The sequence below is a fragment of the Bos grunniens genome, chromosome 27 (genome assembly GCF_055505025.1).
Source record: "Bos grunniens cultivar Pamir isolate PY7600 chromosome 27, Bosgru_T2T1.0, whole genome shotgun sequence".
Taxonomy (NCBI): Eukaryota; Metazoa; Chordata; class Mammalia; order Artiodactyla; family Bovidae; genus Bos; species Bos grunniens.
This window is the reverse complement of record NC_141191.1, coordinates 23,101,988-23,129,036: the sequence shown is the minus strand read 5'-3', so window position 1 is coordinate 23,129,036 and position 27,049 is coordinate 23,101,988. Positions and strand designations below refer to the sequence as shown.

Sequence of the window (27,049 nt, the reverse complement as noted above, 5' to 3'; positions counted from 1 at the left end):
GAGGTGATAGAATTTCCGGTTGAGCTGTTCCAAATCCTGAAAGATGATGCTGTGAAAGTGCTGCAGTCAATATGCTAGCAAATTTGGAAAAGTCAGCAGTGGCCACAGGACTGGAAGAGGTCAGTTTTCATTCCAATCCCAAAGAAAGGCAATCCCAAAGAATGCTCAAACTGCCGCACAATTGCACTCATCTCACACGCTAGTAAAGTAATGCTCAAATTCTCCAAGCCAGGCTTCAGCAATATGTGAACCGTGAACTTCCTGATGTTCAAGCTGGTTTTAGAAGGCAGAGGAACCAGAGATCAAATTGCCAACATTCACTGGATCATGGAAAAAGCAAGAGAGTTCCAGAAAAGCATCTGTTTCTGCTTTATTGACTATGCCAAAGCCTTTGACTGTGTGGATCACAATAAACTGTGGAAAATTCTGAAAGAGATGGGAATACCAGACCACCTGATCTGTCTCTTGAGAAACCTGTATGCAGGTCAGGAAGCAACAGTTAGAACTGAACATGGAACAACAGACTGGTTCCAAATAGGAAAAGGAGTACGTCAAGGATGTATATTGTCACCCTGTTTATTTAACTTCCATGCAGAGTACATCATGAGAAACGCTGGACAGGAAGAAGCACAAGCTGGAATCAAGATTGCCGGGAGAAATATCAATAACCTCAGATATGCAGATGACACCACCCTTAGGGCAGAAAGTGAAGAGGAACTCAAAAGCCTCTTGATGAAAGTGAAAGTGGAGAGTGAAAAAGTTGGCTTAAAGCTCAACATTCAGAAAACGAAGATCATGGCATCCGGTCCCACCACTTCATGGGAAATAGTGTCAGACTTTATTTTTCTGGGCTCCAAAATCACTACAGATGGTGACTGCAGCCATGAAATTAAAAGACGCTTACTCCTTGGAAGGAAAGTTATGACCAACGTAGATAGCATATTCAAAAGCAGAGACATTACTTTGCCAACAAAGGTTCGTCTAGTCAGGGCTATGGTTTTTCCAGTGGTCATGTATGGATGTGAGAGTTGAACTGTGAAGAAGGCTGAACGCCGAAGAATTGATGCTTTTGAACTGTGGTGTTGGAGAAGACTCTTGAGAGTCCCTTGGACTGCAAGGAGATCCAACCAGTCCATTCTGAAGGAGATCAGCCCTGGGATTTCTTTGGAGGGAATGATGCTAAAGCTGAAACTCCAGTACTTTGGCCACCTCATGCGAAGAATTGACTCATTAGAAAAGACTCTGATGCTGGGAGGGATTGGGGGCAGGAGGAGAAGGGGACGACAGAGGATGAGATGGCTGGATGACATCACTGACTCAATGGACATGAGTCTGAGTGAACTCCGGGAGTTGGTGATGGACAGGGAGGCCTGGCGTGCTGTGATTCATGGGGTCACAAAGAGTTGGACACGACTGAGTGACTGATCTGATCTGATCTATGGCAGCAAGTGGAGATAAATTAAATAGCCTCTTGATGAAGGTTAAAGAGGAGAATGAAAAATGAGGCTTTAAAACTCAGCATTCAAAAACAAAGATAATGGCATCTGGTCCCATCACTTCATCACACATAGATAGGGAAATAGTGGAAACAGGGACAGAGTTTTATTTTCTTCAGCTCCAAAATCTCTGTCGGTGACTGCAGCCATGAAATTAAAAGATTCCTGCTCCTTGGCAGAAAACACTATGACAAACCTAGGCAGTATATTAAAAAATAGAGACATTACTTCACCCACAAAGTTTGGTATAGTTAAGGGTATGGTTTTTCCAGTAGTCATGTATGGATGTGAGAGCTGGACAATAAAAAAGGCTGAGCGCCAAAGAATTGATGCTTTTGAACTGTGGTGCTAAAGAAGACTTTTGAGAGTCCCTTGGACACCAAGGAGATCAAACCAGTCAGTCCTAAAGGAAATCAACCCTGAATATTCACTGGAAGGACTGATGCTGAAGCTGAAACTCCAATACTTTGGCCACCTGATGCGAAGACCCAGCTCTTTGGAAAAGACTGTGATGCTGGGAAAGATTGAAGGCAGGAGGAGAAGGGGAGAACAGTGGATGAGATAGTTGGATAGTATCACCAATTCAATGGACATGAGTTTGAGCAAACTCTGGGAGATTGTGAAGACAGGGAAGCCTGGTGTGCTGCAGTTCGTGGGGTCTCAAAGAGTCAGACACGATTGAGCAACTGAACAACAGCGTTCCTGAGATGATACCATAAAGATGACAGTGAAACAGAAGTAAAGAGAGAGTTTCAGGGTTAATATGAAGGCCTGATACATATCTGCCTTCTTTCTTGTTAAATACTGATAGAGATTCATCAAAATGCAAAGCTAGAAGCAGAATTACAAAGTAAAGCTAACTAAGCCCAAATCATCCCAAAGCACAGGAGGTTGTTAACTATTATTATTCATATAATATTAACATCTGAATTTATTGAAATGGACATTGGCATATAGTTTCTTTGTGCTTCTGAACTTCCTCAGAGTTGTCTTTTAAGTTTCCATCAGTATGCTTACATCTATTTTACTTCACATGTCCTATGTCTCATCTTACCAGAGGTCTGTTGTTCTTCCTCATGCTATCAGGATTGTATAGAGCTATTAGTGGGATGGGTGATAGTCGCTCAGTCGTGTCTGACTCTTTGCGACCCCGTGGACTGTAGCCCACCAGGCTCCTCTCTCCATGGATTCTCCAGGCAAGAATAGTGGAGTAGGTTGCCATTTCCTTCTCCAGGAGATCTTCCCAACCCAGGTCTCCGGCCCAAACACAGGTCTGTGGCATTGCAGGCAGATTCTTTACCACCTGAGTCACTATGGAAGCCTGGGAAAGACAAGCTAAATGTAACAGATTCCATTGTTGGTCCCAAACATGAAAAACAATGGTTCTTTCTGTAAAACCGCATTAAGTAATGTTTCAGAAGGATTGCTTCATGCCTATTGTTACTTCTTTCACTTCCACAAAGTTATAAAGTATTTTTTGTTTGTTTTTAATAACTTTGGAACCCTATAACGTTAGATGAATGTTACCAGGACTTCAACTTTTCCTCATTTGTAAAATTTCAAGGTAGGTTTAAATGGTTTCTGTTCCGACGCCACATTAAACTCTACTGCCCTTATAGCTGTCTGGTGAAATAGTCGGGGATGTTTGGGCTGTGGAACTATGCATCATACCACAGGGGATGAATTCCCACCCCCACCCCCTGCCTCGGGACCCTTGGTAGTTTCTGGATTCTTTGGTTGTCGCAAGGTGGGGGCACGTGCTCTCTACTGGCACCTAGTGTTCAAGGCCGAGCATGGCGCGCAGCCTCCCGCAATGCAGTGCCAATGGCTCACAGGGAGGAAGCACCTGGCCCGAAGGTCAGCGTTGAGAAGCCCTGTTTCAGAGCTGTGAGAACCCTAAATATAATTTTGTCCTTATTTTGCATCCCAGAAAACCATCCCATATAGCATTTATACCTAAAATATGACTTTCTTTAAAAAATTATTTTTTTAGAAATCGAAGTAACCCTTGAGTGCATAGGATCACACTGACCCAATGTTTGGGATGGCTGTGTATGTTGAATTCCGTCACTAAGTATGACTTATATGTCAGTGTTTAGGCTACAGTTGTTTCCTTTAATCTGTCTTAGTAAATAAACATGGTTTAACCTTGGACATTTTGTATATGCTTAAAAAGAGGTGCTTACATAAAAATGACTCTCAGGCCCACAGAGTCATTTTTATGTCTTTGTCCTGAAGTGTCCAGTGAAGAGAAACAGAAGGAAAGGAAACAGGGTTGGTTTCTTCCCAAGTTCTGCTTCTTACCAGCTGTGTCCTTGGGGGGGAAGTTACTTGGTGACTCTTTTCTTATATAAAATGAGTCTAATAGTGCTCTTCTTACCTTGTATTTGTGAGATAAAATATGACAGTAGATGTATAAGTACTTCTCAAAGTTGAAAACACTCCAGTCTTAGTTTGGATTCCTCCCAAAACAGACCCCAAGACAACAACTGAGTTGAAAGTAGTTCATAGGGAGGTGAAGGAAACGCGGGCGGGGGGTGGGAAATTGAGTTCAGGAGGGAACGGCGGTCAAAAAAAGATGCTTTATCCCAGCAGTGAGCGTTGTGGGTCCTGAAGCCTAATACTGCTTGGGGGTCTCTGGGAGCCAGTGCAGAACACACCCAGTGATATTCCTGTCCAAGTGGTGAGGGGACCTAAGCTCTGTACCTGCTTTTATCAGTCACTCGTTGAGTGCTGTTTCCTGGAGAAGGCATTACTTGCCCGCACTGATGGACCTCAGGTATTAAAGCCCCCCAGACACAGAAATGCAGGTGCTGCTGGGGGGAGTCAGGCTGGGTTGCCAGGTGGTGCCCTTGTAGATGGCTTTTACCACTGCTTCCAATAATGTGCTAAGTTTATTCTTTGTTAGTAGATTACAAAGCAGAGGAGAAAATCATGAAGAGGCCTAGTTTTCAACTGGTGTTTTTAATATACCATTCTTTGAAAAAAAAGAACGACAAATAATAACAATGTCTCACCAATTATAGATAACTTTTAAAATCAATGTAGTGTTTGTCTTGTAGACAGTCCTCTAGGGAAAAGTGTAAAAATATATTCACACTTACAAATATCTATCAGAAATGGTTTTAGCCTATTATTTGTTCCCTTATAGAAGATTGGTTACTGATGCTGTTAAGGGGGCCTGTGTTTTGCATTGTATTGTCCGGAAAGGGACAGCATTGCAGTCTTCTTGGCCATCTATCCACACTGCTCATTTGCCCTGGGATCAGCATATATATACTCCTTGGGAAACACTGGGCAGAGTGGTGCAGAGTTCATGGCCATCAACAGAATCAACATATAATGGGCCTGTGTCAGCTCTGAACTTCTGATTTAGCTTTAATAGTCCCGTTTTCTGACTGAACTGAGATAATTGGATCAGACAAGCTTAAAAGACCGAGGCATATGCTGTTGGGTCTGCATTTAGCTATCAGCTTAGCAAATATGTACTTGTAAGGCTGGTGACTGTTCCCATTTTCATATATTAATTGTAAAATAAAACATGTCTACAGGATCTAAAAATGTTATCAGAGTTTCACTGCATTGAACTGAAGTGTAAATGAATACAAAGAATGGAAAGAAAATTAATAGTGCAGGCAGTGTGGTACTGTGCTGATTTGCCAGTTTGTCTGTCATTATTAAGTTGCTATATAGTGGCCCAGTCAAGTACTAATGGTCTACTTAACAGCATGAAAGTCATCACAAAAACAGCCATTACTGTGTAGCTAAAGGGAATCTATATAACTGTATGGTTACATGGAACATTAATACAATTGCTGCTAAAACAACAACAACAAAAAAACAATAATCTCAAATGACATACATTCAGCAAAATAAAGCTTGTGCCTAGATGATAACTCCTACCATAAACAAATGTACTGGTCTCTTATTTTTAGGATTTGGCTTTTAGCTGCTGCCTGAGGAATGCTATGGATTTACCATATATACTGCCAATATTTCACTGTATTAGACTTCAGTTATGAATGAAACCAAGAGCTGTGTTCTACATGCATGTGCAAAAGCATTTTGTTGCAAAAATGCATGCTATCATTAATGATAATGTAGCACCTTTTCTGTGTCTCGGGTAGTCTTAGTAGTCTCATACTTTCTCCAGTGCTGCACACACACTCTCATGCCTTAGAAATTCTGCATATGCCACCTCTTTGAGGAACATATGTTTAGTCCTAAATTGAAAAATATATAGGCTTATTTAAACTAACACAGTTAATCTGATCTAGGATATTCAGTAGTTTTATTCCCATCTCTATACCACCAGCAAAGAGAATGTCAACATGTAATGACAAATTTTAAACAAAAATATCAGAAAGATAATATAAAGGTATGCAGAAAACTTACAGTACAGTTTGGAATTGCAATTCTGCCTTTTCATGTATGTACTCCTTTATTTTCCCATCCAATAACTGTTTGTTGAAGGCCCATTAAGCGGCAGGTACTGTATTTGCCCTTGCAGTACAGCTGCATCACAGGACTGACAGACCAGTGGAGAGATGCAGCGTGAGTCTGGTTCACCCCATGTCTCCGTCAGTAAAGCTTTGCATTGTATTAGAAACTGAATTGTTTTAAATTGTTGCCTCAGTTCCCTGGTTGCTGTGACCTTGCATCTTTTTTCTTGACAAGCTTTGCCTTTTTATTTCTTTTGGTTTTTAACATTTTTTTGTGTCTAGTTGGCCATTGGTAAAGGTCCTTGCCTTTGTCTTTAGCATCTGTTGCTTCTCTCTGCTGTGTCTATACCTGGCTTTGACTTTCATCATCAAGTATGCATTCTTGATACTAAATTCACTGATCTAACCACCTTCTGAAGCCAATCCAAACTGTTCCTTTACTTTCTTTTAATTGATGGTGCTAACAATCCTGACAATTAATTAAGAAGGGCCATGTGAGTGATTTGTGGAGAAGGAAATGGCAGCCCACTCCAGTATTCTTGCCTGGAGAATCCCATGGACAGAGGAGCCTGGCGGGCTACAGACCATGGGATCACAAGAGGCAGACACGGCTTAGCGACTACACCACCACCACCACGTGATTTGTACCCTCCCTGTCTATCAAAACATTTCACACATGATACATATTAAATAAAAATAAATCTGAATAGATAAATCTTTCTTTGCAAATAGAAACTCAAGCTTATTTTCAGTCTTTCAAAAATATTAACTGTGTCTGGGAAAAATGTTTCCCTCCTAAAGTTTGTTTGTACTTTGTAATTAAAACCTTTAAAGCACATACCCAGAGGGATTATAGAACTACAAAATGAGAGTGTTTTACGATGTCAAACTTCATGTAACACTGAGAATCCAGAATAAATGTGATTTCAGAGAAAAGAGTAAAAAAGCAAAGGCAAGGAGAATTGACTCACACACAAAGAAAGGGATGTTATTTGCTGACTGGTTGGCATTATTTAAATTTTTTCCAGTTTTGGTAAATTTAGTATATTGTAAAGAATAATGTACTAAATAAATAGAACCCTGTGGTCATTAAAAAACAAGGAAATTATTCTCATACTATCAATAAAATTGAATTAAATTAAATTATATTAAACATAATCCATAATAAGCATATATATTCTAATTTGAAAAAAAGCATTTAGAGTTGTGTCTCTCCAACCTCGAAATAAGACCATGTAAATTTCAGTAAATCAGAATATGTCTTATTCATTGTGTATTTTCCAGTATCATATTTTGATTCTCTAAAATGCCAATCAATGATTTAAAAAGAATTAATTTTTATAAGCTTGCATGAAATTTAGTAGTCCAAAATTATTTCAGTATTCATATTCATATCACCTTTCCATATAAAGATTAGGAGCCATGAGAAAATTTGTGTAAAATTTAAGTATTAGGTTACATTAAAAGAAGTTTTAGTGTTTCTATATGTTTAATGTTTCTTCCCCATAAAATCTTAAGCACTACATCAAATGTGTCACATATACTTACCAAAACAGAGAATCAAAATATACTTTGTCCCTCTTATATTAAAAAACATGGCACAGTGCGATTTGGTCACATATGCTAAAATTTGTGAATGATTAAAAATCGTAAGAGAAGGAAACAATAGGTCTGCGTTGGAGAAATGACCATTGTTTTGGAGACATCATGCTAAATATTTTGAAGTAACAATAAAATCATTGTCTCTCTCTATGTGTTCCACTTCCTGCATTCTAACTTATTTCTTACCTCCCCCTAAATATTATTATTAAACTTCTGGTGTCATGTTAGCTAAATAGTAAAATAGCCCAAAGAATAGGACTCACATAGAAAAACCAGTCTGATATATTTGTTAAATTCTTGTTAACAATGAAGACATTGCACATTTTCTTTTACTGTAAATATTATCATTGTGGAATGGCATTCCTCCTTTTCTATACTTGTAAAACCCGTGTTGTTTTTTTGAATGAAGTCTTTTCTTTTTATCTTGGATGAATATAGAGTTTTCCAATTCTGAATGGCCATGGTAGTTATTTGTCGCATTCATTTTTTTCAATCTTAAATATTTTTGCATAATCATGTCCACTCATAAAATTACCTTAGACACAGAATTGGAATGTTACTTATCTTTGTAATTCTTTTTTTTAATAAGATTTATACAGACTTGAATGAATGAATAGAATGAGCCAAAGAACAGTCACACAAAATGATCAAACCTGATGGATTCTGTACATTTTATTCTGTATTTGGGCTGATAAGGCTGTCTGTGTTCTAGCTATTTATAACATGTCAAAGGTTTTTTTTTGGCCTGTTCTTAGGTTACTATGAGAAAATAATGCTTTAATTTTGTTCTACTCACTCACTAGAAGACCATTGACTGCATATAGTATACAAATGATTATTTATGAAATTATTTGTAGCTATATAATTATATCTAATAGTCCATTGGTAATTTACTTATATGGGTTGTAATTGTTTATTCCTTACCTTGCTAAAATTTAATCTATTTGAAAAATTTGGACTTGTCTGACTTGGATTTGTTGTGTATTAAAGTACAAAGTATACAGTGAAATATTACTCAGCCATAATGAAGAAAATTGAATCAGTTGTACAGAGGTACATGAACCTAGAGTCTATCATAGTGAAGTCAGTCAGAAAGAGAAAACTAAATCTCCTATATTAACACATATACATGAAACCTAGGAAAATGGTACAGATGAACCTGTTTGCAGGGCAGAATACCAGATGCAGAGAACAGACTTGTGACACAGTGGGGGGACAAGAAGGTAGGACAAAGGGAGAGAGTAGCACAGACGTACGTACACGGCCGTGTGTAGACAGACAGCTAGAGGGCAGCTGCTGCATAACAAGGAGCTCAGCCTGCTGCTCGGTGACCACCTAGAAGTGTGGGGTGGACGCTCGAGAGGGAAGGGGCATGTGCATACTTCCAGCTGATTCACGTTGCTGTACAACAGAAACCAACGCGACATTGTTAAGCAGTTATCCTCCAATTAAAAAAGAACAAAAGGACTCACAAAAAAGTATATACCATAAAACATTTTAAAGCAAGTTTTTAAATATTGCTTGCCTCTACTATAATTTCTGATCTTTTATCTCTGAGTGTAACTTTTAAAAGACTGTGTAATTTAGACTACTCTAAGCCTCATGCCTAAAATGAATTCTATAACAGATGTACTAGCAGAGTTGCTATGTTAATAATGCAAAGGTGCTTTAATTCTCTCCTGAAGAAACACTTACTGTGAAAAGCAACATTTTATTTCTGCCGAGAAACAGAAGTACTGTGTCCTACATCAAATCTTGCAAGAATCCTTGAAAAGCTCTGAAAGTTAGGTAACATTATAGTTTTCTCTCATTCAAAGATAAAATAGTATTTTTTTTTTTACATAAAGGGAACATTATGAAATAAGCAGTCACTATATTTTATCTGAAATTTGATTTGCAATCTATAAACTTATTAAATCTTTAACAGTTTCAGGTTTAAAATGTAAACTGTGAATCATCAGGAATGCTTTTCCCATTATATGAAATTGTAACACACCACTGTGTTCTTTTTTTGAGGTACATACATGTCAGGTTCAATTTAATTGGATATGCAAACTAATACCTAAGGTTTCTTCTCGTTTCCTCAAAATTATATGGTACATGTTTTTTTAAATTTTAATAATAACTAAAATGTGTAAGATAGCATATAGAATGCAATACCATTTTATTGTTCTTTAGAAGTCCTCCAACTGATAACTTCATACAAACTATCTGAAGCCTCACTTGAAAATGAAAAAAAAATGTCTCCATTATTATATATGTGATAATGTCAATTTAGTCACTCAGTTGTGTCCAAATCTTTCTGACCCCAAGGACTGTGGCATGTCAGGCTTCCCTGTCCATCACCAACTCTTGGAGCCTCCTTAAACTCATGTCCATAGCGTCAGTGATGCCAGCCACCCATCTTATCCTCTGTCATCCCCTTCTGTTCCCACCTTCAATCTTTCCCAGCATCAGGGTCTTTTCCAATGAGTTGGTTCTTCGCATCAGGTGGCCAGAGTATTGGAGTCTCAGCTTCAACATCAGTCCTTCCAATGAATATTCAGGGCTGATTTCCTTTAGGATGGACTGGTTTGATCTCCTTGCAGTCCAAGGGACTCTCAAGAGTCTTCTCCAACTCCACAGTTCAAAAGCATCAATTCTTTGGCGCTCAGCTTTCTTTGCAGTCCAACTCTCACATCCATACATGACTACTGGAAAAACCATAGCTTTGACTAGACAGACCATTGTTGGCAAAGTGATGTCTCTGCTTCTTAATATGCTGTTTAGGTTGGTCATAGCTTTTCTTTCAAGGAGCAAGTGTCTTTTAATTTCATGGCTGTAGTCACCATCTACAGTGATTTTGGAGCCCCCCCCCAAAAAAAAAATCTCTCACTGTTTCCATTGTTTGCCCATCTGTTTGCCATGAAGTGATGGGACCAGATGCCATAATCTTAGTTTTCTGACTGTTGAGTTTTAAGCCAGCTTTTTTACTCTTCTCTCTCACTTACATCAAGAGGCTCTGTAATACTTCGCTTTCTGCCATAAGGGTGATGTCATCTGCATATCTGAGATTATTGATATTTCTCCCTGCAGTCTTTATTCCAGCTTGTGCTTCATCCAGCCTAGCGTTTTGCATGATGTACTCTGCATAGAAGTTAAATAAGCTTGTGACAATATACGGCCTTGATGTACTCCTTTCCCGATTTGGAACCACTCTGTTGTTCCATCTCTGGTTCTAATTGTTGCTTCTTGACCTGCATATAGATTTCTCAGGTAAGGCGGTCTTGTATTCCCATCTCTTTAAGAATTTCCCACAGTTTTTTTGTGGTTCACACAAAGGCTTTGGTGTAGTCAATAAAGCAAAAGTAGATGTTTTTCTGGAACTCTCTTGCTTTTTCGATGATCCAGTGATAATGTATGGCACCCAAATTGTTGAAACTATTACATTTCAAAATAACATTTGCTATTAGGTTGTTATAGTATCTAACACTATTTTCATATTTAAGATATTTTTTCAGTAACTTTCTATTTTCATATATATATAAAAATGAAGTAGTTTTCAAATATTTTACTGTGATAGCCTTCATGATATTCCTAGACTGCTTATATTTAAGTTTTGATGGCCAGAAACCATTCTTTTTCTTTAGTTTGCTTATTGAGTTAATATATTGAGTTCTGAAAGCATGGATCATCTTCAATATATTTTATAATAATACACTGTAAACATAACTAACAATTATTTAACTATACTTTCTCAGTTATAATCTGTACTTCATTAACTCATTATTAAGTCATTACTAAAGACATTCTCTAAAGAAAGTTTTTTGTCTTTTTTTCCAAACACTTAAGTTTGCTGTGGTTCTAGAAAATTTCAAACTTACATAGCTCTCTTTTTCTCTCTTTTTTTTTTTGCTATTTCATTAATGCTAATAAAATTCTAGACAACCTGGGTTTAAGTCTCCAACTATCAAAATCTAGCATTAATAGGAGTAGTAACATAATTAATGACTTAAAAGTGCTAATGGCAACGTAGCAAAACCTGGTACCCCAATCCCTCATGGGTCCCCATAAAAATCAATGATTGGACAGCTATCCACAAATAAAAATTTCTCTGGAAGACCTAAAAAGTCCATTTGGCAAGTTTTAGCAACACAGTCGAACAAAAAACCTGTGAAAATCTCACTAGAAGGAAAGGTTTCATTTTGCCTGCATCACTCCGTCCCTCATGCTGGCATTGTTCAGCATCAGGAAGCAACTTCCCAGCTAGAAAGAATTCCTCTAACCAAAAAAGGAAAAGCAAATAGTTTCTTCATCCTTTTGAGGCCCTGTGTAATGGTCTGCTTCAACTTTACCCCACCCATAACAACCAAGCTGAGATTTACAAAGCCAACAAAATCAAGGAGGAAAAGCAGAGGCTATTACCAGCACAAATGCAGTGCAATGACTGCGTTTCACAGAGACCAGCTTTGAAGACAAACTCAGCAGATTTTGCCACTGACAGAGTCAATAGCCAGCACAGCCACCAGGGACTCCTCGAACATTCTGCTATCTTCCACTCCAGGGATGTTTCTGTTTGCTTACACCAGCCACCTGAGCCCCTCCCCACCCCTGCTGCAGCCCTGAAATTGCATCAGCAGTCATCACGGTCCTCTGCATCTGCACAAGGGTAAGACATCAGCGGTCTTGAGTCCCTCCCCAGCTTCCGAGGAACTTGGGAGCCATGTGGGCAGTTAGTTCAGGGCTCTGCCGTGCAAGTGCAAGCCTAGATTCCCTGCTAATTACCCCTACCACCAGGTCCAGCGACCTGAGTAGAAGCAGCACTCGGTCTGGTCCCCACCACAGACGCAGACACACGCGCACACATACGTATCTGGTGCTCTGGACCACTAGACCCAGGGTAACAGCAGATGCCATTACACCCCACCCGTGATAACTTTTTTTGTATTAAAGTTAGTTCATGAAGTCTGGAACGGTGACTGCTTCTTAAAAATACTTAGTCATCTATGCAAGTCTCCAGGAATCACAGAGAATCAAGGAAACATGACTCCACCAAAGAATACAGTAAACCTCCAGTAATTGGTCCTGAAGAAGTAATGATCTGGGAACTGCCAACAAAGAATTCAAAGCAATTGCTCTAATGATGCTCAAAGAGCTGTAAGAGAACACAGGTTGGTGATTTTGAAATACCAGGGAAATGATATAAGAACAGAATAAATGCAATAGTGAGATAGGAAACATGAAGTAAATCCAAACAGAAATGTTGGAGCTGAAGAATTCCGTAGAGAGCTTCAAAAGTAGACTTGACCAGATAGAAAAGTCAGTGAGTTAGAAGACAGATCAATTTTAATCATCCGAGGAATAAAATGAATGAAAAGAAATAAAGAACTTATAGGACTGACAAACCCCATCAAGGGAAATGATGTATGCATAAGTGGAGTCCCAGAAGGAGAAGAAAGGGATAGAAAGCTTGTTTATAGAAATAATAGGGAATTCCCTGGCAGTCCAATGGTTAGGACTCTATACTTTCACTGCCAGGGGTCCGGGTTCAATCTCTGATTGGGCAACTAATATCCCACAAGCCACATGGCATGGCCAAAAGAAAAAAGAAATAATGGCTTAGAACTTCCCAAGTATGGAGTGATTTGGACATTCCAAGTTCTTCAGTTAGTAGGTAAACCCAAAATTTCAGTTAAAAATACTTTCTCTAAGAGGCATTGTAACAAAATTACTGAAATCAAAGAAACAGAATTTTATAAGCAGTAAGAGAAAAATTTTCTTATACATGGTAACCCCCAGAAGACTGTCCGAGGTTTGTCAGCAAAGACCTTGCAGTCCGGGAGAGAAAGGGTGTTAGATTCAACGTGCAGAGGAAAGGAGCTGCCAACCGATAACACATTACCCACCAAAGCCATCCTTCACAAATAAAGGCAGGATGGAGACTTCTTTTAACAATTATGGGAGTTCATCATCACTAGACCTATCTTACAGAAATACTGAGAGGAGTTCTTCAAACTTTACCAAAACAACAGTAATTAGTAACAAGAAAGCATATGAAAATGTACAACACACTGAAAAAATCAACATATAATCAGATTCAGAATACTCTGAATATTGTAATATGATGATGTGTTAAATACTTAATTCTAGTATAAAGGTTAAAGGGCAAAAGTATTAAAATAGCTATAGCTTCAACAATTTATTAAGGTATAAACACAATAAAAGATGTAAATGGCAACATCAAAAACATAAAAGGAGTAAAATATTAGAGTTTTTGTCTGTGATCAAAGAAAAATTGCCATCATTGTAAAATGCACCTTTATATATTTTTATACAAGCTTCATGGTAAAATCTACAATAGATTTACAAAAGCTAAAGAGAAGGAAGACAAAACTTATCACAATGGAAAATTATCGATTCAGAAAGGAAGGCAATTCTCAAGAGAAAAGAGGAAACAACGAAACAGCCATAAAACTGGTAAGATAGCCTTAGTGAGTTCTTACCTATCAGTAATTACTTTTAATATCACTGTATTGAACTCTCTGAAAGCTTATTGTGGCTGGATGGATAAAATTAAACACCAACTGTATACTGCCTACAAAAGATGCACTTCAGCTTTAAGGACAGAGGCTAAAAAAAAACCAAAGGGATGGAAAAAGATACAACATGAAATTAGAAAGCAAAAGAGAACAGGGGTAGTTATAGCTGTATCAGACAGATTTGAAGCCAAAAGCAGTATTAAGAGAAAAGGATCATTTTATAATGATAAAGGGGATCATTAAGCTTACTGTTATTTTAAACAACATGTTAGTAAACAGATCAAAAGAAAGAAGCAGACAAAAATAGAATTATAGTAGGGGAATTGAGTGCCCCACTTTCAACAGTGGATAGATGATGCAGACAGAAAATCAGTAAGGGAACATTGGACCTGAGCCTAATGCCTTTAGGTAAGAGGATCTAACAGCTGCATATGTTATAGAACATTCCACCCAAAAGCAGTAGAGTATACAGTCTTCTCAAGCACACATAAAACTTCTCCAAGAGAGACTATATAAGTCATGAAACTAATCTCTGCAATTTAAGAATACTGAAATCACACCAAGGATCGTTTCTGACTATAGTGCTATGAAACTGTTAATAACAGGAATAAACCTGGAAAAGTCACAAATACAGGTTTTCTTCACTATCTGTAAGTAGGGCATTCCTATGAAAACTTCTGTAGGCCAGAATGGTGCAAAGAAAGGGCGGGAGCAATTACTTTTTTTCTTTCATGGAGTGAAACTTTATACTAGCAGCATGTGTCTCCTGTAAAAGTGAAGTGGCATAGAGAGTGGCATAGAGAGGAAAAGTAAGGGATTCTTGTATATAGAAATTAAATAATGCACTGCTGAACAACCAGTGGGTCAAAGAAGAAATCAGAAAGGAAATCAATTGTGAAACAGAAGAAGAGGGAAACACAACATATCAAAACCTGTGGGCTGATTGATACACAAGTGTTCTAAGCAGGAAGTTTATAGTGATACTCCCATATTAATTGAAAAGAAAAATCCCCAGCAAATCAACTTTTCACTTTAAGGAAGTAGAAGAAGAAGAACAAACTAAAGTCAAACTCAGCAGAGGAAGGGAAATAAGGAACAAAAATAAATAAAATAGAAAATGGACCAACAACAGAAAATCAACAAAAATAAATGATCGTTTTGGAAACCATAAACAAAATAAATAATACTTTAGCTGGACTAACTCAGAAAAAGTAGACTCAAATAAAGTTAGAAAGAGAAAACTTTAAAACTGATAACACAGTTATACAAAGGGTCATAAGATGCTACCATGAACAAAAATCAATAAACTAGAAGCAACTGATAAATTCTTAGAACCATACAGTTAGCTGAGCCTGAATCATGAAGATAAAGGAAATTTGAATAGACTCAGTAACAAGTGAGGAGACTGAATCACTAACCAAAAAAAAAAAACCTTCCAGCACAGGAAAAGCCCTGGACCAGATGCTTTCATTCGTGAATTCTACCAAACAATTCAAGAAGTATTAAATTAATATCAATATTTCTCAAACCCCTACAAAAAACTGAAGAGGAGGGAATACTCTCCAACTTACTATACAAAGCCAGAATTACCCTGACACCAAAGCCATATATGGCCACTATAGAAAATTATAGATCAATATTGCTAGTGAACATAGATGCACTATTCCTTGACAGAATGTTAGCAAACTAAGTTCAACAGCACATTAAAGGATCATATACCATGATCAAGTGGGATTTATCTCTGAGGTGCAAAAATGGTTAAACGTATATAAATCAATAAGCATATTACACCATGTTAATAGAATGAAAGATAAACACTGTATTATCATCCCCATAAGTGAAGACAACAAATTTGACAAAGTACAGCATTGTTTCATGGAGAAAAAGCTCAACAGGTTGGATATAGAAGGAACATACCTCAACACAATGAAAGCCACGTGTGACCACCAGCCAATATGGTACTCAACAGTGTGATATTAAAAAGTTTTTGTCTACAATGAGGAATAAGACAAAGGTGCCCACTCATCATTCCCATTCAACATAGTATTGGAAGGCCTGGCCAGAGCAATCAGGCAAGAAAGGGAATAAAAGGCATCCAAATCAGAAAGGAAGAAGTAAAATTCTTTGTAAATGGTATGATCTAATGTGTAGAAAATACTAATGACTCCACCAAAAAACTATTAGAATTAATCAACCAATTCAACATAACTGCAGGATGCAGAATTAACATACAAAAATCAGTGGCATTTCTATATACTGACAATAAAATATCTGAGAAAATAATCCTATTTACAGAAATATTTTGAATATTGCAAATTTAACCAAGGAAGTGAAAGATCTATACACTGTACAGTGAAAACTGAAGACACTGGTGAAAAAAAATCGAAGAGAGCATAATTAGTGGAAAGATATTCCATGGTCACAGGCCAGAAGAATTAATATTGTCATAATGTACATGCCATCCAAAGCCATCTACAGATTCAGTGCAATCACTTTCAAAATTCCAGTAGTATTTTTAACCAAATAGAAAAATCCTAAAATTTATGTGGAACTACAAAAGACCCTGAATAGCCAGAGTGATTCTGGGAAAGGAGAACAAAATGGTGACATCACACTTCCTGATAAAATTGCATCACAGAGCTATAGCAATTTTATGCCTGTATGATACTGGGATGAGAATAGACACATTGACCCACAGAACAGAATTTGAGAGTCTATTAATAAACCCCTGCATATACAATCAAATAATATATGGCAGGGGAACCAAGAATACTCAAAGGGGAAAGGATATTCTCTTCAATAAATGGTGTTAGAAAAACTAGATAAGCACAGCAGAAAAATAAAATGGGACCCCTTTCTTGAGATCACTCACAGAAGTTCAAGTGAATTAAAGACTTAAACCTCAGGCCCCAAACCATAAAACTCCTAGAATAAACTCTGGGAAAAAGATCCTTGACAGTGATCTTTGCATTGATTTTCTGGATGTGATACCAAAGTCACAAGAAACAAAAGCAAAATAAGTGGGGCTAACTACATCAAACTAAACAATCTCTGCACAGCAAAAGAAGTCATCAACAAAATGGAAAGGCAACCTAAGGTATGGGAAAAATACTTGCAAATTATATATCCAATAAGAGATTAACATCCAAAACACATAAAGTATTCATACAACTCAATAGCAAAAATACAAACCTGATGAAAAAATGAGCGGAGGAACTGAGAAGACATTTTTCCAGAGAAGGCATATAAATGATCTAAAGGTACACGAAAACATGCTTAGTATCACTGATCGTCAGGGGAATGCATATGAAAGCCACCATGAACATTACTCAAGCTTGTAAGAATAGCTATCATCACAGATAAGAGGTATACGTTGTTGGGGATGTATGTGGAGAAAAAGGAGTCTGTGAACTGTCATTGGGGTGTAAATTGATACAGCCACTATGGAAAATAGTATGGGCTTACTCAAAAAGTCAAAAATAGAAGTGCCATTTGATCCATCAGTTTCACTTCCAAGTAAGTATCTGCAAAAGCCTAGATAGGGAAACAACCTAAATGTATGTCAGTGGATGAATGGATAAATAAAGTGCGATATAGATACACATCTCATGTTATACACATAAAGGAACAGTATTCAGCAATGAGAACATCCTGCCATTTCTGAAAACTTTAATCTTGAGGTTACAGTGCTTAATGCAGTAAGCCAGACAGATAAAGACAAATACAGTATGGTATAACTTATATGTGGAAACTGAAAAAGCCAGATATACAGAGAAAGTAGAGTGGTGGTTACCAGGGGTTGAAGGTGGGAGAAATAGGGAAATACTGGCCAAAGGTTATGAATTTCCAGTTATAAAATACGTATCTTGAAAGTCTACCTTAAAAAATAGAGCATCGTATATCCTGGGGGTATAATTTATGGCAGAGTGAAATAAACACAGTTGACATGGACCACGTTTTGTCATGTGGTTTTCTGAGGATGGTTTACAAATTGTTGAGAAGAGAAACAAAAGGCAAAGTAAAAGGGAAAGATATTCCCAACTAAATGCAAAGCTTCAGAGAATAGCAAAGAGAGATTAAAAAAAGCCTTAAGTGAACAATGTAAAAGAAATACAGGAAGACAATAAAATGGGAAAGACTGGAGATTCTTCAAGAAAATTGGAGATACCAAGGGAACATTTCATGCAAAGATGGGCACAATAAAGGACAGAAATCGCCAGGACCTAACCGAGGCAGAAGAGATTAAGAAGAGGTGGCAGGAATACACAGAACTATACAAAAAAGGTCTTGGTGACATGGATAACCATGGTGGTGTGGTCACTCACCTAGAGCAAGACACCCTGGAATGTAATGTCTAGTGGGCCTTAGGAAGCACTACCACAAACAAAGCTAGTGGAGGTGATGGAATTCCAGCTGAGCTGTTTCAAATCCTAAAAGATGCTGCACTCAGTTTAGTTACTCAGTCATCTCCGACTCTTTGCGACCCCATGAACTGCAGCACGCCAGGCATCCCTGTCCATCACCAACTCCCAGAGTTCACTCAAACTCACGTCCATTGAGTCAGTGATGCCATCCAACCATCTCATCCTCTGTTGTCCCCTTTTCCTCCAGCCTTTAATTTTTCTTAGCATCAGGGTTTTTTCAAATGAGTCAGTTCTTTGCATCAGGTAGCCAAAATATTGGAGTTTCAGCTTTAGCGTCAGTCCTTCTAATGAACATTCAATATTGATTTCCTTTAGGATGGACTGGTTGGATCTCTTGCAGTCCAAGGGACTCTCAAGAGTCTTCTCCAACACCACAGTTCAAAAGCATCAATTCTCCAGTGCTCAGCCTTCTTCACAGTCCAATTCTCACATTCATACATGACCACAGGAAAAACCATAGCCTTGACTAGACTGACTTTTGTTGGCAAAGTAATGTCTCTGCTTTTTAATATGGTATCTAGGTTGGTCATAACTTTTCTTCCACGGAGCAAGCGTCTTTTAATTTCATGGCTACAGTCACTATCTGCAGTGATTTTGGAGCTCCCCAAAATAAAGTCTGTCACTGTATCCACTGTTTGCCCATCTATTTGCCATGAAGTGGTGGGACCAGATGCCATGATCTTAAGATTTCTGAATGTTGAGCTTTAGGCCAACTGTTTCACTCTCCTCTTTCACTTTCATCAAGAGGCTCTTTAGTTCTTTGCTTTCTGCCATAAGGGTGGTGTCATCTGCATTTCTGAGGTTATTGATATTTCTCCTGGCAATCTTGATTCCAGCTTGTGTTTCTCTAGTCCAGCATTTCTCATGATGTACTCTGCATATAAGTTAAATAAGCAGTATGCACTCAATATACCAGCAACTTTGGCAACTCAAAGGTGGCCGCAGTACTGGAAAAAATCAGTTTTCATTCCAGTCCCAAAGAAGGGCAATGCCAAAGAATGTTCAGACTACTGCACAGTTGCGCTCATTTCACATGATAGCGAGATCATGCTCATAATTCTTCAAGTTAGGCTTCAACAGTATGTGAACGGAGAACTTCCAGATGTATAAGCTGGATTTAGAAAAGGCAGAGGAACCAGAGATCAAATTGCTAACATCCCTTGGATCATAGAAAAAGGAAGGAAATTCTAAGAAAACATCTACTTCTGTTTCATTGACTATGCTAAAGCCTTTGATTGTGTGGATCACAGCAAACTCTGGAAAATTCTTCAAGAGATGGGTTTAACAGACCATCTTACCTGCCTCCAGGGAAACCTGTATGCAGGTCAAGAAGCAACAATTAGAACTGGACGTGGAACAACTGACTGGTTCTAAATTGGGAAAGGAGTACGTCAAGGCTGTATATTGTCACCCTCCTTATTTTACTTCTATGCAGAGTACATCATGCAAAATGCTCGGCACCAAGACTTATAAGCTGGGATCAAGATTGCTAGGAGAAATATCAACAACCTCAGATATGCAGATGATACCACCCTAATGACAGAAAGCAAAGAGGAACTAAAGAGCCTCTTGATGAAGGTGAAAGATGAGAGTGAAAAAACTAGCTTAAAACTCAACATTCAAAAAGCAAAGATCAGGGCATCCTGTCACATCACTTCATGGCAGTCAGTCAGTTCAGTCGCTCAGTTGTGATCGACTCTTTGCAAACCCATGAGCTGCAGCACGCCAGTCCTCCCTGTCCATCACCAATTCCCTGAATTTACTCAGACTTATTTCCATTGAGTCGCTGATGCCATCCAACCATCCTCTGTCGGCCCTTCTCCTCCTGCCTTCAGTCTTTCCCAGCATCAGGGTCTTTTCCAGTGAGTCAGTTCTTCACATCAGGTGGCCAAAGTATTGGAGTTTCAGCGTCAGCATCAGTCCTTCCAATGAATATTCAGGACTGATTTCCCTTAGGATGGACTGGTTTGATCTCCTTGCAGTCCCCGGGACTCTGAAGTCTTCTCTAACACCACAGTTCAAAAGCATCAATTCTTCGGTGCTTGACTTTGTTTATAGTCCAACTCTCACATCCATACACAATTACTGGAAAAACCATAGCTTTGACTAGACAGACCATTGTTGGCAAAGTTTTTAATATGCTGTCTAGGTTGGTCATAACTTTTCTTTTAAGGAGCAAGGTCTTTTAATTTCATGGCTGCAGTCACAATCTTCAGTGATTTTGGAGCCCCCCAAAATAAAGTCTGTCACTGTTTCCCCATCTATTTGCCATGAAGTAATGGGACCAGATGCCATCATCTTACGTTTTCTGAATGTTGAGTTTTAAGCCAGTTTTCCCACTTTTTTAGACTTCCTTATCTGTTTTAGAAACTGAATGCCTTGTCCTTTGCATATACCTGAGACCCCAGAAATGGACAAGATTGTGGAAACAGTAGTAAGCCTTGGTGATGATATTATAACTATCTAAATCTACTCATACTCAGATAAACTCAGAGTCTAGGAAATCAGTGGCACTGACTCAGGAAATAATGAGGTTATCATCTTCTGTTATCAGAAAGTGAAATTATCATCTCTATGATACCACAGAAATATTTACACTTCAAGTTATTTTAGTTCAATTCAAGAACTAACTGCTGTGTGCTTTTCACTCTGTGTTGTTCCAGCATTATAAGAATATTCTGGGCTTACACAGTTCAGGTAAGGATGCAGGTCAGCATAGCAGTCATTTCATATACAGTGTGACAAAAGCTGTGATCCTGATAAAAAGCAAAGTGATGTTTGCACACAGAATAAGAAGGAATGAAAGATATTTTCCTCCAGCTGGGTATCTTAGGAAAAATAAAATTTTATCAGGCAAAAGACAACTGGAAAATGTATTCAAGATAGAGAAGACAGAGTGAATAAAAGCCATATCCCTCATTCAGAGAACAGGAAGTAATTTGACGTGTGGTTAGTGTCTGTGAATGTTGAAAACTGAGGCTATAAAGGTAACTTGGCGCTCAGTTATGAAAGACCTTGAGAACCTTGTGGCAACTTTTTCTTAATCATAAGAGCAGTAGAAAATCGTGGGATGATGTGAAGACAGAGTGGTGTGGTGTGACGTGAGAGAATGTGTAAACAATTTTGTATTGTGAGGTGGCTCTTTCCTGGTTTCTGTTTGTTCGTTTTTGACTAGAATGAGCAGGCTTTTCTTGGAGATTTTTTCTGTCTGTGCTGTTGTTTCTGGCCTTTCTACTTATCTAGTATCATCCAGTCCAGGACATAAGTACAAAGAGACCCTAAGATGTATTGTTTTTGGTTCCTGAGGTCCCTGGCCTATATGGGTTCTTCTCTCTACCTTTCAGAGCCTTCTTAGGTTTCATATATAAATAACATTCAGAGTTTGGGAGCATGAAGAATGAGGAGAATGCCATCCATTCCATCTTGTCCAGATCCACAAGGTGTTTTTAGTTTGTTTTTTGCTTTATAACATATATGTATTTTTAGTTTTGGTTGTGCTGGGTCTTTGTTGCTGCACGCGTGTTTTCTCCAGCTGCAGAGAGCAGGGGCTACTCTCTCCTCGGCAATACACATGCTTAGCATTTCAGTGGCTTCTCTTATTACGGACCACAGGCTGTAGGCACATGGGCTCAGTAGTTGTGGCTCACAGGCTTAGTTGCTGCACAGCATGTGGAGTCTTCCTGGGCCAGGGATAGAATCCGTGTCCCCTGCATTGGCAGGCAGATTCTCACCCATTGTACCACCGGGGAAGTCCCAGAACCACAAGTTTTAAAATTGACTTTCACAAATTTTTTATGGAAGTAAAATGTATAGTCTAATGTACAAATCTTAACTTCCAACTTGAGAAGCTTTGATGCACATATGTGTGTATGTATATGTGTGTGTGTGTGTGTATACATATATGCACACATACACCCATATATCCCTAAAGGAGGGCGTAGCAACCCACTTCATTTTTCTTGCCTGGAGAATCCCATGGACTGGAGCTTGCCAGGCTCCAGTCCATGGGGTCACAAAGAGTTGGACATGACTGAGTATTCATGCATCACATACACACACACACACACACACATATACTAATATATATATATATTATATACCTATAACAATGAAGATATACACTATTAGTATCCACCCCGACATGGATTTCTTCTGGCCCTCTTCCATTTGCACCCCCTCCCTTATATGACATCACTGTTCTGATTTCCATTGCCATAGATTAATTTGCCTGTGCTTAAAAACATAAGAAAAAAATTGCAGAGTATATATTTGGATATTTTTACTTAACAGTGTTTTTGAGATTTAATATGATTTGTGTGTGTGTGTATTTATAGATATGCACACACAAATAGATCAGATCAGTGGCTCAGTTGTGTCCGACTCTTTGCGACCCCATGAATCGCAGCACGCCAGGCCTCCCTGTCCATCACCAACTCCCGGAGTTCACTCAGACTCACGTCCATCAAGTCAGTGATGCCATCCAGCCATCTCATCCTCTGTCTTCCCCTTCTCCTCCTGCCCCCAATCCCTCCCAGCATCAGAGTCTTTTCCAATGAGTCAACTCTTCGCATGAGGTGGCCAAAGTACTGGAGTTTCAGCTTTAGCATCATTCCTTCCAAAGAAATCCCAGGGCTGATCTCCTTCAGAATGGACTGGTTGGATCTCCTTGCAGTCCAAGGGACTCCACAAGAGTCTTCTCCAACACCACAGTTCAAAAGCATCAATTCTTCGGCACTCAGCCTTCTTCACAGTCCAACTCTCACATCCATACATGACCACAGATAAAACCACAGCCTTGACTAGACGGACCTTTGTTGGCAAAGTAATGTCTCTGCTTTTGAATATGCTATCTAGGTTGGTCATAACTTTCCTTCCAAGGAGTAAGCGTCTTTTAATTTCATGGCTGCAGTCACCATCTGTAGTGATTTTGGAGCCCAGAAAAATAAAGTCTGACACTATTTCCACTGTTTCCCCATCTATATCCCATGAAGTGGTGGGACCAGATGCCATGATCTTCGTTTTCTGAATGTTGAGCTTTAAGCCAACTTTTTCACTCTCCACTTTCACTTTCATCAAGAGGCTTTTGAGTTCCTCTTCACTTTCTGCCATAAGGGTGGTGTCATCTGCATATCTGAGGTTATTGATATTTCTCCCGGCAATCTTGATTCCAGCTTGTGTTTCTTCCAGCCCAGTGTTTCTCATGATATACTCTGCATCTAAGTTAAATAAATGGGGTGACAATATACATCCTTGATGTACTCCTTTTCTTATTTGGAGCCAGTCTGTTGTTCCATGTTCAGTTCTAACTGTTGCTTCCTGACCTGCATACAGGTTTCTCAAGAGGCAGATCAGGTGGTCTGGTATTCCCATCTCTTTCAGAATTTTCCACAGTTTATTGTGATCCACACAGTCAAAGGCTTTGGCATAGTCAATAAAGCAGAAATAGATGTTTTTCTGGAACTCTCTTGCTTTTTCCATGATCCAGTGGATGTTGGCAATTTGATCTCTGGTTCCTCTGCCTTTTCTAAAACCAGCTTGAACATCAGGAAGTTCATGGTTCACATATTGCTGAAGCCTGGCTTGGAGAATTTTGAGCATTACTTTACTAGCGTGTGAGATGAGTGCAATTGTGTGGTAGTTTGAGCATTCTTTGGGATTGCCTTTCTTTGGGATTGGAATGAAAACTGACCTTTTCCAGTCCTGTGGCCACTGCTGAGTTTTCCAAATTTGCTGGCATATTGAGTGCAGCACTTTCACAGCATCATCTTTCAGTATTTGGAATAGCTCAACTGGAATTCCATCACCTCCACTAGCTTTGTTCGTAAATATATAGTTTTACTATTAAAAATTTTAAGCCAAAGAACAATACATTAGAAGTAATGTTTTAAGAAGGGAGTTGGTTTTACAGTAGGTATCATAGGTATTTGGGGGGGAGGAGTGGTTGGTACATGGAGATGTGGAACTCCCCACATTGTCACCAGTCATTAATAATGCAAAACTAAATGTATTAGATCTTCCTGCAGCAAGAAAGCCTTAGCGATGTCTTGAAAGTAGAAAGCAGAAGTGGGGTGTTTATAAGGGTCTTGGGATCTGAACTCAGATAGTTTCAGTTGGCCATTTCAAAGCAGATGGCTGATCTGAATTGCCCACAATTTTCCAAGAATAGGTTTACTGAACACCTAGAGGTGAAAATCTTCAAGTAAGCTGTTCATCCAGGTGTCCAGACTATTGTTTCTGATAAATGGATCTGTAAGAACTACTTGAAGCACAATGAGGTTGTTTTTTGGTTTATAGTCTTATCTTTGCCAGGCAAAGATTTCTTTGAACTAACTACTAAGTCATGTTGACATAGATGGTCTCAGTTCTCAGAGATAAGTTAAAAGGTGGTTGTTGAATTTCAAGTTATTAAGGCTGCAGCCAAGGTAACAGTGATGTGATGAGAATGGAAGAGCCATTAGATAAGGAATCAGTATGGCATATTTGGAGTTAAAAAAAAAAAAAAGAGAGATTCTGTTTTCAGGGTGTGATGGGGCTTATTTTTAATTTTTATAGACTTTTTATTGTGGCATTTAATTTTCAGACTTTTCTTATTGATCTTAAAGATGGAAGGAATTCTAAAGTTATCAAGGCCAGAATTCTCTGAGTAAGGAGCCCTTTTATAACATCCATATTAAATCATCATTTTTGAGCCTCTTAAACAGTTTAGATGAGAGGGAACTTGCTTTCTCATCAACAGCCAATTTTAGCTTCATTTGATGGGAAGGTATTTCTTACATTGGGTTGAAGACTGTTTCTTTGACATAGCTAATAACAGTCCTCTCCTCCCCAGGCACTGAAATCTCATAGTTAAGTGCCTACTAAGTTCTGTACGTCAGCTGAACAAATGTGAGGTGGGTATCATTCTGGACTCTTTCCAGGCAACATGCTTCCATTTCTGTCAGCTGTTGCCACAGGGCAGACATGTAAGTCCTCACTGTCCTGAGAACTGTTCTCTGCTTTGCTTTCTGTCAGTGCCACTCTTTCCAACTGCAGTGTTCAAGCTAGAATGTTATTCTTTAGACATGTCTGAACAGGGAGGAGAAATACTGATTTCTGGGTACCAGACCTACATATTTAAACAACAGCAGCAACAGAAACAGAACAAACTTTCTCAGAACTTTCTAATGATTTGATCAGATGGGTACACTCACAGCTCATTTGGTTTCAGTGTTACTAGGCATGGTTGAGAATGACAGGTAATGGGGTTCCAGAAAGGCGAGTTGAAACTACCTGTTTATGTGCGCAGTACTTGCACTGTCCCTACTTACTAAATGAAAAGAGAGTATCTTCTGTTTGCTTCATATCTGTACCATCAAATAGTGAATGGACATTTCTGTAATGAGTTGGTATAAGTAAAAACCATGCCTTTGCAAATTTCAAGAGAGAAATTTCTGAAGGAACGCCCCTTGAAAGAGTTAGTGGTTAGAGAGAGATTACAAAACATTGTCAGCAGAAGCCTGATGAATAGATGGTATTTGGATTTCTTATATATTTAAATAAATCTCTGTCCTTTTGGTGATGAACTCTTAGGCACGGAGAGACACATATGACGCATTTGTCCTTTGGAAACAGCTCTGCAAGGGTGGCAGCACTGATGCTCTTGTTATTTTTGCTCAATTCAGACCTTAGTACAGGGAAGAACTGCTGAGATTCTTGCTTGTCAATTCCCCAAATGATGGCAAACTCTCATCCTCTTTGCTTGGCTTGCTGTTGTTAGGGAAGAAAGTGTCTTTCCAAACTCTTTTTGAATTCAAGGACTTTATAGAAGAAATAGCAGGGGACACCAGCATAGCTATAAACTTTAAAGAGTTATGTGACTTGAGCTATGTGACTTAATTACTGAATATAATGCAATATAATATAATAGAGATAAAATTCACAGGTGACTTGTACTAAACATTTAGAGAAGAGTTAACACCTATCCTTCTGAAACTCTTCCCAAAAAGCTGCAGAGGAAGGAACACTCCAAAACTCATTCTATGAGGCCACCCTCACCCTGATACCCAAACCAGACAAAGATACCACAAAAAAAGTAAATTATAGGCCAGTATCAACACAGATGCAAAAATCCTCAACAAAATACTAGCAAACTGAATCCAGTAATACATGAGAAAGATCATACACCACGATCAACTTGGATTTATCCCAGGGGTGCAAGGATTTCTCAGTATCTGCAAATCAACAAGTGTGATATGCCACATTAACAAATTGAAAAGTAAAAATCATATGATTATCTCAGTAGATATAGAAAAAGGTTTTTAAAAAACTCAACACCCATTTATGATAAAAAACTCTCCAGAAAGTGGGCATAGAGGGGACCCATCTCAGCATAATAAAGGCCATTTATAACAAACCCACAACTAACATCATTCTGAATAGTGAAAAGTTGAAAGCATTTCTTCTAAGATCCAGGAAGAAGACAAGGATGTCCATTCTTGCCACTTTTATTCAGCGTAGTTTTGAGAGTTCTAGCCACAGCAGTCAGCCTCCAAAAGGAAATAAAAGGCATTCAAAATGGAAAAGAAAAA

The 27,049-nt window shown here is 38.6% G+C and overlaps 2 protein-coding genes across 9 annotated transcripts in view; one reads left to right on the top strand and one right to left on the bottom strand.

Annotated features, from left to right (window-relative positions):
* The window catches only part of LOC147343647 (uncharacterized), a 301,851-nt gene that overhangs the window by 170,462 nt on the left and 104,340 nt on the right, over window positions 1-27,049 (bottom strand). Inside the window, exon 4 of one of the 2 annotated variants that reach the window (XM_086380719.1) lies at window positions 24,561-27,007. The exons of the other annotated variant lie outside the window; for it this stretch is intronic. The gene's annotated coding sequence lies outside the window, so the exon portion shown is untranslated. Of the gene's footprint in view, window positions 1-24,560; window positions 27,008-27,049 lie in introns of those variants that run through there. 2 annotated transcript variants of the gene reach the window in all.
* The window catches only part of TUSC3 (tumor suppressor candidate 3), a 197,813-nt gene that overhangs the window by 119,063 nt on the left and 51,701 nt on the right, over window positions 1-27,049 (top strand). The window contains exon 7 of one of the 7 annotated variants that reach the window (XM_086380717.1): window positions 1-27,049. This exon is cut by the window's left edge and continues 6,928 nt beyond it. The exons of the other annotated variants lie outside the window; for them this stretch is intronic. The gene's annotated coding sequence lies outside the window, so the exon portion shown is untranslated. 7 annotated transcript variants of the gene reach the window in all.